Here is a 12,465-nt window from a genome sequence, read left to right as displayed (position 1 = left end):
CAGCCAGGGAGTTTAATGCCACAAGACACTTTGGGTGTGGCCCCTGGAGCTAGTGAGCTGGGCATCCTTCTTAAGTTTCCACTGGGGACTGAAACTTCCCCCAACTGAGACTCAGAGGAGGGAGGAGTCCTATGGCTGAGCTGCCACATCTCTGTATGACACAGCGATAGTACTCATAAGATGTGTTTGTTTCCTTCCAAAGCATGTGTGTGTCTTTATGTCCTCAAGCATCTTATCCACGGCCGCATGCCTAAGGCTTGGGTGTGGATAACATAAATGCTGCTAATACCTCCTAGTGTCCTTGTCACTGCCATTTATTGAACTCTACTATAATCCAATGCCACAGATCTCCTTGTTGTGTAAATGCTACCAACCCTATTACTGTAGCAATAATTGCCTACTATTGAACACTCACTTTTATCAGATGGTACACTGGGCACTACACATAATCTAACTAGTCCTCACAACAAGGTCAGTAAGCCATTTGATAGTAGGAGTATAAGAGAATTAAGTGGCTTGCTCATACCTCCTAGTAGATAAATTACATAGTCTGAATTTTAACCTAGATCTGCCAAATTCCAAATCATTCTACTGTAGCATCTCTATGACCAAGGTGAAGTTCTGGTTTACAGGGTGTGTACAGTCAGGCTGTAGAGTGTCTATAAGGCTGGATGTAGGAGCCAGGTGGCCAAAGGCCAGGAAAGATGTACAGTCTTTCTCAGATCCACTTGGAAGATACTCTCCAACTAAGTTCTCTCTTGGGTCCATCTAGAATTCCAGGAGAGAAAGGCAGAAGACTGGCTTAGCCTCATTAAGTGGTGCAGGACAAGGCTCACTTGAAAGGAACATGCCTTATGGATGGGAGGCACTGACCAACTATGACAGATGGTGTAGTCCAGCAAGGTATAATTCAAATTCTGAGGGGTGCAGCAATGAAGGTGAAGTTCAGAGCAAAGCCAAATCCAGTTTGGGCACTGGGGGACTTGAGGCCAATGGGGAATACCTTTATCTTGCTAGAAGACAGTGATGAGGAATCCAGGTCAAGTGATACTTAGAGGTCAAGGATGTCTGTCTACAGGACACTGGATGAGAACTGAGGGGCAGAACTGGATGGGGCGTGGTAACTGGGATGGGTCCCAAAAAGAGCAAGTCCCCCTAAAGGACAAGTTCTCAAGGCCAAGACCAAAGAAGTCTTGTTAATATATTTAGAGCACAAAGTTGGACAAGCCAGCAGCTGAACAAAACTGGATGTTATCTCAGATCTATTGCTTGGGTTCCTAGAGATGCAGCATATTTATCCAAACAGCATGGATTTTTAGGGCCGACAAGTCTCAGTTACAGTGCTTGGCTCCATTGGTGGGGAGATAGGTCAGGCAAAGATGGGATTGGGTAGGGTGATCTCATATACTCGTTTTCACGGAACAGTTCTGGTTTATTCCTGTTGTAGATCAATTAACTCCTTTCATTATTTTAAACACTCCCCTTTACTCTCAAAATGTGTCTGACTTTGGGCTTTATGTGGTCTCCTAGATTAGGGGCCTGACATGGGGCAGCCATACCCAGGGCACAGGAAGCAGATGTTGCACGGTATAGTCATAGATTTTGATGTATTTTCTCTCATGACTATTTATCCCTACATCATTCCCTTCCCCAGGCTTAGGTTCTGAAATCCCAGAAGACACAGAGCCAATGTTTGTTGTGTAACACAGGGGGAAAGAAGGCCAAACAGGTTGGTGGTTGAAGGCTGTCTCGACCACTCTCTAGCCACATGGCCTTGGGAAAATCACTTCCTCTATCCGAGCCTCATTTTCATCATATTTGGAACAGAAAGCAATACTCTGAGGGTTAAGGAGTTACATGTAAGTGTGAGCACAGGTTTGGGTACACAGAAGGGGCTCAGTCAGTGGCAGATCCCATCCTGACAGCAATAAGTGAGCAGTATGAAGAGTCAGGTTAGATCTTCCCCAGCTGGGGGCCAGAACACCTGTAGCGGGGGCAGAAGCCCAGATGCCTACAAGCAGAATGGAGGCCCCTGCCCACATCACACTTCTCAAGCAAGAGGGAGGGAATGGTGCCTGTGTAGTGGTAATTTCCTTCCTCCCTAAAAGAGGATGAACCTTTGGAATCTGGGATTCTTGGGACCTGAAGCTCAACGTTCAAGAGGGGACTGCACATCCATAAATGACTAAGCAGGTAAGGGAGTTTGTCTAATGTGCCAGGCAGTGCTGTGCCAACCGCTTAATGGTTGTCTCATTCAACCCTGGTTGTGGTTCAAATCCCAGTCTTCTCTCTACTAGTAACTCAGGCAAGTCATTTAACCTTTTTAAGCTTCAGTTTCTTAAACTGTAAAATTTGGATAATAATATGAACTTCACATGTTTTTTCTGAGGACTAAGTGAGATGAAGTGTTTAAGCACCTGACACCATGAACATAGCATGTGATCGAGGGATGGGAGAAGTCATTGTCATCATGATCATGATCATTACTGTTCCTCTTAAGCCAACAGCTGCAAAGTGGTCTACATGGGGCTGGAGTCCAGACCCATGCCCCTCTGGCATCTGTTCCTTCCAGTACACTTCCTGCCTCTCAACTTAGTCTCTTTTCACCTGACACTTGGCCATGATGTATTGTTGGCTTGCATTTGTTGAAGTTTTGTGAAAAAATTTTGCATCTGTGTTCATGAAGGATATGGTTCTGTAGTTTTCTTTTCTTGTAATATTTTTGTTTGGCTTTCATATCAGGATGATGTTGGCTTTACAGTAAGTTGGGTACTATTCCCTCCTCTTGTATTTTCTAGAAAAGTTAGTGCAGACTTAGAATTATTCTTTCCTTAAAGGATTGGTGGAATTCACAAGTGAATCCATCTAGTTCTGGAATTTTCTTTGTGAAAAGGTTTTAACTCCACACTCAATGTTTAAAATGGACATGTGGTTATCAGCTTACCTACTTCTTTTACAATGAGCTTTAGTTCATTAATGTCTTTCAACAAATCTGTCCATTTTATGTAAGTTATTTAATTTATTGGAATAAAGTTGTTCGCAATGTCTACAGAATCTTTTTAATATCTATGGAGTCTGTACTGGTGTTACCTTTCTCATATATGACATTGGAAATCTGTGTTTTATCTTCTTTTTCCTGATTAGTCTATCAGACCATTACCAATATTATTCATCTTCTCTAAAAACCAACAAACCAGCTTTTGGTTTTATTGATTTTCTTCATTGTTTTCTGTGTTCTGTTTCATGGGTTTCCTGATCTTTATTATTTCCCCTTTTTTGCTTACTTTGAGTTTAATTTGCTCTTCTTTACTTAGCTGCTTAAGGTAGAAGTCATCAATATGAGATTTCTTAGTTTTTATGGTCATGTTATCAAGTTTACTAATCTTTGTAATCCCATCCAGTGCTTTTCTCATGTAACATATTATCGTCTTCATCTGTAGAAGTTAGATTTATATCTTTCTCATTTCTCCTTAATATGCTCAGTCTTTCCTGTAGCTTTATAAACACACGGAATATAGATATAACTTAAAACAATTTTTAATGTGTATTGGATTTTGAGAAAGAGACAGAGTGCAAGTGGGGGAGGGACAGAGAGAGGAGGAGACACAGAATCCAAAGCAGGCTCCAGGCTCCAAGCTGTCAGCACAGAGCCGGACATCAGGCTTAAACCCATGAACCATGATATCATGACCTGAGCCAAAGTCGAATGCTTAACCCACTGAGCCACCCAGGTGCCCCTAGATACAACTTTTTAATGTCCGTGACTACTTATTCCGTCATCGGTGTTACTTCTCAGTCGGTTTTAACTGCGTGATTTTTCTCATGGTGGTTCATATCTTCTCAGTTCATTAAATTCCTGGTAACTTTTTATTGGATGCCAGACATTTTGAATCTTACCTTACTGAGTGTCAGATATTTTTGAATTCCTGATGAATATTCTCAGGCTGCTTTTCTAGAATGTAGTTAAGTTACTTGTAGACAGTTTGATTCTCTTGAATTTTGGTTTTAAGTTTTGTTGGGCAAGACCAGAGCAGCACTTAGTCCAGCAAATGAGAACAGGAAATATCTCTGGCCCTGAGAGAGCTCCGAGAATGGTTCCATCTAGCCTTTCCATTTGTCTTCCCCCTTCCCCATCCTCTGATGCTTTCTTCACACATATACACTAATCAGTGCTCATCTGAGACTTGCACAGGACCCTATGTAGACCTCCAGAGCTCTCTTTTTCCTAGTACTCTGCTCTGTGAACTCTAGCCACCTTGGCCTCCGTCTCACTCAGTTTGGACAGCTATAACTGAGTAGCATAGACTGGGTGGATTAAACAACAAACATTTATTTCTCACAGTTCTGGAGTCTCAAAGTCTGAGATCAGGGTGCTAGCATGGTTGGGTTCTTGGTGAGAGCCCTCTTGCTGGCTTATAAATAGGTCTTTTCTCCTTGTGTCCTGATATGGTGGACACAAACTATCTCCTGTCTCTTTCTCTTTTAATAGGGCATTACTCTCATCATGAGAGCTCCACCTTCATCACCTAATTACTTCCCAAAGATCCCACCTCCAGATACCATCCTATTGGGGGTTAGGATTTCAACATATGAACTTTGAGAGTACCCAAACATTCAGTCTATGGCAGCCACCCAGACTCTCAACTCTATCTCTTCTGTCCAGGGAAACCATGAGCCTCCTCTATGTCCTCGCTTCCTGTGGCAGCCTGGTAACTTTGTGAGCAGTAAGCTGGGACAACTGCAGGGCTGGACCCATTGCTTTTCCTCTGTCAAAATCACTGTTCTTTGTTGCCTGATGTCCAATGTCTTGGAAAACATTATTTCATGTATTTTGTCTAGGTTTTTAGTTATTACAGGTGGGACAGTAATTCTGGTGTCTGTTACTTCATCTTGATTGGGAATGAAAAGTCTTAAAGAGGCGTCTCTTTTTTTAAAATTTTTAAAAAAATGTTTATTTATTTTTGAGAGAGAGAGACAGAGTGTGAGCAAGGGAGGGACAGGGAGAGAGGGAGATACAGAATCCAAAGCAGGCTCCAAGCACCAAGCTGTCAGCCCAGAGCTTGACATGGGATGCAAATTTGCAGACCATTAGATCATGACCTGAGCCAAAGTCAGACACTTAACCAACTGAGCCACCAGGTGCCCCTAAACTAGTGTCTTTCTACTTTGTAACTAACTCAACTCAACAAATTTCTTGTGCCAGGAAACCAATATATTATGGTGATATACAGTTTGGTATCATCTATAATAGAAAAAAAATGGGACTAAAACTACATATCCAACAATAGGTGAATAATTCCTTGACAATAATGGTTACAAAGAATATATGGGTAGATGGTAAAAGGGTTAGCAAATAATAATAAGTTTTTTAAAAGATAGATACTTAATCCATTAGGATTTGCATACAAACCCCAGAAACCCCAACTTACAGTGGTTTAGACATAAAGGAATTTTTTTTCTTCACCGAACAAGAAGTCTTGAGGCAAGACATTACTCATATTAGTTCACAGCTGGATAGTGTTAGTGGGAGAACCCATGTGATTCTCTGAGCCTTTTCCTTACAGTCTCAAGATGACTTGCCCAATTGCAGACATGGCATTTGTATTCATGGCGATAGGAAGGGAGTTTTAGGGGGAGGGGTTGTATCACTGTCATTCTATCCCTTTTGTTAGGAAAAGAAATTTTTTCACAAAAACTCCTCAGCTGAGTTTCCCTTGTGTTGCACTGGACAGGACCAAATTATGTGACTGCACCTCACTAAAAGGGATTCTGGGAAAGGAAGAAATAGCGCTGTCATTTGGGCTTGGACCATTCATGAGGTATTGACTGCCTCAAACAGTCATTGGCAGCAAGAATGTGGTTCTGAGAGCAAAGAAGGGGGAAATGGAGAGTCAACCAAGTAGCATCTGTCACAATAAAATTGTATGTAAAGTGTGATATGAATTAGATAAGAAAAAAGAAGACACTATCATTTACACACAGAATAAATTAGAGAGAAACATCTAGAAGCCATTAGTGACATCGAAGGAACTGAATGGTAATTATTTTCTTCTTTCTACCTTTCTATGTCTATGAAATTTCTCTGATGAACATGGGTTACTTTTGTAATTCAGAAAACAGAGAAGACTCTGTCAGGGATTGTTCCAGATATAAAGGAATCCACAGTAGAATGGCCTCTTGACCGAGAACAGGAATCACTATTTCCCACTCAGCTTCTACCACCTTGTAGCTCAGACTCTGACTGTGGAAGTCTCAGAATCTGGACTCCTGGAAAGCCTGGGGCCCAAACTGGGGAATCAGAAAAGCTTAGGGCAGACTCTATCCCCAGACGAGAGACTTGGGTGGTCCTGGCTTGTGATCCTCCCCCACCCCCAAGCAGTGTATGGTAGAGGCGCTTTACGATATGGCAGACCTAGATTGGGATCCCGCTGCCTCCAACTTATCCAATGCCTTGGGTAAGTCATTTCTCTTCTCTGAACTTCAGTGCCCTTGTCGATACACTGGAAATAACTTGCTTCTTGGAGAATTACATGAAACAATGCCTGTGAAATACAGGGCACACAGGAGGTATTTAATAAATGCTGGCCCCTTTCCCCTTTTCTTTCCCTAGTCCCAGGAGAATGTATGCCTAGCAGAAGCCCCTGCAGAGCCTGCGACCCTCAAAAGTGCTGCTCTGGGGTCTAGCGTTCATTAGCCAACAACCTCCCACTGCACATGAGACTGCCCTTCCCCCCTGAGATGCCTCAGCGCTTCCTGCCTCTGGTCTGCCTTGTGCCTGATCACAATACTGGGACCAGCACTGGTTAGGAACACAGCCTGTGTGGTCAGACAAAACTGCGCTCAGTGTCCCAGCTCCACACAGGCTCCTTAATGCTCTGAGTCTCCATTTCTGTATTTGTAAAATGGTGATAATCATGCTGCAAAGGTATCAAATGTCTGGTCCATAATGACTACACAAACCCATACCCAAACAAAACGCAATAGCAGGTATTATTATGATTTAGGGAACACAGCTACATTCTACAGAGAGGAAGCAAGGGCTCTGGGAAGCCAAGTGGCTTGTCCAGGTCACAGTGACTAAGTCTGTCTGACTGCAAATCCCTGGGTCTTCTGTGCACCAGTTGCTTCCCCAGAGGTTGCTCATTGGAGCCCTTAGGTGCTGAGCAGAAGGGTGGGGCCTTCCCTGTGCTGTGAGTGTGAAGCGTCTGCTGGGGGTGCCTCCCCACATTAGAGATGCTGGGTATGACAGGGTTCCAGCTTGGGGAAAATGGGCTGATCAGAGCATGAGGGCTTATCAAGAGCAAGGAAGACAATGCAGACAGCCCCACATACCCTCACAAGGAAAAGTAGGGCAGGTAAGGGCTAGCACATTGTAACACAAATGGGGGATTCTGGAGGAGAGACAAGGCTGTGGTGAGAGGCAGGAGGGTGGAGGGGCAAAGAGGTATTTAAGAGAACACAACACTGATATCAGAAGTACTTGCTTTTAGTTCAGTACAAGGATTTCCTGAAGGGCAGTCAAGGCTACGTAAGCTTCCTTGAAAGGTAGTGAGCCTCCTGTCCTTGGGAGATTATGAACAAGAGATGGAGCATCCTTTGCCAGGGAGGCTGCAGAGAAAATGTGTGTCCTGGCAGGGATTAAATTCTCCAAGATCGCCTCCAGTCCCAAGGTCTGGTGAATGTCTGAAGTTGTCCAGAGCAGATCGGTGGGGTGTTGTTGAGGGCTCAGGGAGGGACTGGCAATCCAGAGCATATGATAGCAAGACCCAGAGCCTGCTTGCTCTGGACTCCTGCCCAACCCCACCTTCAGGCACCTGTTGAGCTGGGACTGGGATTGCCCTCCCTGGCTGGGAGGGCAAGACCAGGCTTGGGAGTGCCATGGGCTGGGGCAGGGTCTTACTCTGAAGGCGGCATCTGCCAGCAGTGCTTGGGGAGGCTGTATGTTTCTGGCTTCCATGCTCAGTGTGCTCTGGCAAGAGGGGGTGAGTGAAGGTGGAAGCCTCCTAGCACAGCTGCCAGGGACCCCTGAGGGCCAACACCTGCTCCCTGAGGCCAGGCTCCAGGTTCCTCTCTGACCTGAAGATTCTGTCTTCACTTTCCATCCCTTTCCAGTCTAGTGATACTCTTTCCTGCCACTGTGGTCCTCTGTCTCCTTGTCTGTCCATCTGTGTACACTGATTCTTCCTGATTTGCTTCTACATCTCTGTTATGCCCAGTCTGGGTCTCTGGTCTATGCCCTCATCCATTCTTGCTGCCCTTAGATAAGGAGCTGCCACTTCAGACCCCTACTCACACCTGCTCTATCTTCAGTCTCTCAGGATTCTCTGGATCCCACCAGACTCCCATGGCTCATCCCACTCATCCCCTGGTGCAGCAGACTCCAGGCCCTCAGAGAAGGCCCTGATTACCCTCATGCCCCACAGCAATGCTCTCTCCTCTTTCCATACAGCATGGAGGCTTCTGGAGGCTGCTTGATGCAGTACAAGGAGGACATGTGGGGAAGGGCCAGCTCTGGCATCACCTGCCTGTCTGCTGACCTCTCATCAGGGTGCTCATTCTCCTCCTAAAGCTCGTTGGGAGGACAGAGACCATGGGAAGGAGAGCAGAGGGGATGCATGGGCTCAGGCAGGGTCACTATATGGCCGTGTCACTGTGAGCGGAGCAGGCAGCAACATCCTTAGGAGCATGGCTGGCATTGTTGCCTCCCTGCATCTGCTTGGCCTCAAGGGCTGTCTGCCCCAGCTTCACTCACCCTGCTTTCTGGCCATGGTTTCTGCTCTTCCTGTCCCCTTTGCTTTCAGCTTCCACCATGGAGGAGGCAGGAAACGAGAAAGCAAGTGAGAAAATAATTGGTGAGGAGAAAACAGGAGAATCTGTTTCCAGGTGGGTCAGTCTAACTACATTCTTGCCAGAAATGCTCACAGAGGCAGTTATGAGCCCAAGTTATGAACCCAGGCTCTGGAGTCGGCTGAAGCTGTGACTCTGGGCAAGTTGTGTCTCCACTCTCCTCACCTGTAAAATGGGCACAGCAATAGCACCCACTCACAGAGTGGCTTTTCCTGTTTCCTACAGCAGGTGTCTGTTCTGATCAGAGGGTGCCAATATTTATTATTAAATCTTTCAGCTATCACCCCAGCTACAATGCATGTAAAACATGTATTACAGCGTGTGGCACACAGTGAGTTGCTCAAACAATAACAACACTAATATTTTATTATATTAAATTATTATTCATTATTACATAGTTTTGTACATATATACATATATGACATAATATATATTATTAGTTATTACATTAGTTATTAAATTATATTATTTAAAATAATATTATGGTTTTTATTATTTATTAAGATAAGAGTTGAGAGAAACAATAGAGGTTCATAACACTTGGTGCAAGCTTTCCCAATTTTTTCCCTCAACCTACTTGTGCCCTGATTTTTCCCAAGGGGATTCGTGCACTCCGGACACAGGTAATTTTCTTCAGATCTCTGATAAACTGGAAAGAAAAGTGTAGGGAGAGAGGCAATGCCTGTAATCTCTTCTTCTCTTTTTTATTTTTCTGCTTCCCAAGGTCTCTCGGTCTGTAGATCATTCAGCAAGCAATTATTAGGTCTTACTATGCTGGGCTCAATATTAAGTAATGAGATTACAGCGGAAAACCGGAACATTGTGCATTGAGGCTGAGCTGCTCATGGGGCTGTGTCTGACCTGCAGAATTTCCCAGTTTGCTTCAGCTCACGTTGAACTAGAATAGAGACCAAGGTGACCTGCTGGGTTCCAGGAGTTACTCTGTGACAAGCTCCTACTATGACCTGCTATTTATCTCCTTCCTAGGTCTGCTCTCTGCACATGGCATCTTGGGCCACGGGGATGCTTTCTGTGTCAACCCCTGCAGTGGCCAAAGAGCCCTTCAAAGTGTCAGCCCAGCAACTGCCTTGGAGCCTGGTGACCAAAACAAAGTCTGACTTTGAGGAGGGAAGCCAGGGTATTTGTCTAACTATGTTAGACTTTTCCCAGTAGACAAAGGAGCCACTGAAGGATGGAAGCAATGGCCGAGTCAGAGTTTTGTTTTAGGAAGAATGCTCTGAGGGCTAGTGTAGGGTATGGGCTGGGCAAGTACCCAGCTGGAGGACAGAGATGAAATCAGGTGAGAGACAGGTGCCAGTGTCTGAACCAGACAGTGGCAATGGGGTAGGAGAGGGTTGGGTAGATGTGAGAGGCATCTTGGAGGTGACAACAATAGAACCTGGAATCAGAAAGGACGTAGGGGGATGGCAAGGGAGCTGAGGAGATTTCCCAAGGTTTCTGACTGGTATGACTTCGTTCACCTTAAAAATGCCATCACTGTGTGTGTGTGTGTGTGTGTGTGTGTGTGTGTGTACGCACTCACGCATGCACACATCTATACCCATACATCATAACATTAAATTAAGCCCAGCACAAGATTCTCTGCCTTTTGTTTTGCCTTTCCCCCTAAGAATCAAAAACAGAAAACATTTGAGTAAATTGAGGACTCAGATTAGTTTGCTTCTGATTAGCTATGGTTTTGCTACACATAGGAAACCTGTTTTCCTACACATAGGAAACACATATGAGGTATCCAAACCTCATAGGAATGAGTGATACTCCATTTTCCCCATATATTCCCTCTCTGAGCCTCAGTTTCTCATCTGTGAAGTGGAGATAATGATGTCTATCCTATACATCTCACAGAGTCATCGTGAGGCTCAAAGAGGGAGTGAATGTCAAGATATATTGTAAGCTACAGCTCAAAATCCAAATTCTACATTTTTGACCCAAATAGTGGAACAAAGGCCAGGCTCAGGCTCATCATGATAGATAATAATGTCTGCCTTTGTTCTTCCTCACATGGGGCTTCTGGTTATAATCACTGAGAGTCAGGCAATTTTTCTTCCCAGGAAAAAAATGTTTTACCCTCAAGACAGTCAGGGGAAGAATGATAGGGAACCAAGGGGTTCAGGGAGCCTACATTTCTGACCCAAGATCCTGGTTATGGGACAGTATCCTTGGGCACACTTTGCTGGTTTATAGACAGCTCATTCCAGTTGCCCTCAGCCTCCCTGTATGGATCAACCAGATTAAACACTCTTTAACATAAGACTATTAAAGAGTCAGTCCATTCATCAACTGTGTGTAAAAAATTAGAAGTAGAAATGGCAGCACATTTTCCCACTATTGGTCCCAAGGTAGAATATTCCCATCTTGGGTCCTTGGAAACTTCTTCTCAGGAAGAATTTGGCTTACAAGGTAGGTATTTTTTTCCTGTTTTACAGGTGAGGAAACTGAGGCTTAGGAAACAAACTAGCAGCCCAATGTCACATAGCAAGTAAAGCCAGAGCTAAGATTCAAGCAGAGCCCACTGTCTCTACCTTATTCCTTTTTTCCCTGGGGAAAGAATGTGACTTACAAAGACTCTTTCATGAAAGGTAGAAATTTAATAAAAATAGGCATTTTCCAGCTATTTGACAGCATGTCTGTGAAGACTCTGGAAAAGTGCTTAGCATATAGGAGGTCCAAAGTGTGTGCAGTCCTTCGGTCAAAGTCAAGAAACCATCTGATGTATTGAATGTATACCAGCCTCTTGTACAGACTGATTCATGGTGCTCCAAAGGAGAATAAGAAGATTAGAGAACAACTAGGGTTGGTTGGATAAATTGGTGCCAGGAAAGGGAAACACTGACATCATGAAGATTACTCCTGTTCCTAAGAACCAATGATGCACATGACATCACTTTGGTGAGGCTGTCCTTTCCCTGTTCTCCGTGAAGAAGCTAAGGCTCAGGGAAGTTAAGTTGAGACAGAGCTGAGAGTGAGTAAGAAGCTAAAAGAAAGGGGCGCCTGGGTGGCGCAGTCGGTTAAGCGTCTGACTTCAGCCAGGTCACGATCTCGCGGTCCGTGAGTTCGAGCCCCGCGTCAGGCTCTGGGCTGATGGCTCAGAGCCTGGAGCCTGTTTCCGATTCTGTGTCTCCCTCTCTCTCTGCCCCTCCCCCGTTCATGCTCTGTCTCTCTCTGTCCCAAAAATAAATAAAAAACGTTGAAAAAAAAAAAAAAGAAGCTAAAAGAAAGAATGAGATACTGGCTGTTGTGGGGAGAAGTGACAGAAGGTAGGCATCTGGGACAGTGAAAATTGACTGTAGGCTTCAATGATGGTGGGGTACTTCTCAGGAAATTTGCTTGCATAGCTCCAACCTGAATCTCAGTCCTGTGTGTGGAGAACCATCCAGGAATGCAGTTAACATTCACCATGCACCTACCCCATGGTAGGCCTTTTGTGTGGTGCTTTTCATGACAAAATATCACTCCTTGGTATCATATATCATGGATATCATATTCTTGCAGCAAACTTGTAGCAAGGAGACAACTACTCTCTAATTTTGTACTTGAGGAAGTAGTCTCAAGGGGGCAAGGGTGTGGGGTAAAGGACTTGCTCAATGCCATTCACTC

Source organism: Puma concolor, chromosome C1 (genome assembly GCF_028749965.1).
Source record: "Puma concolor isolate L17-30 chromosome C1, mPumCon1.1.hap2, whole genome shotgun sequence".
Lineage (NCBI taxonomy): Eukaryota > Metazoa > Chordata > Mammalia > Carnivora > Felidae > Puma > Puma concolor.
Note: the sequence above shows the minus strand (reverse complement) of the source record.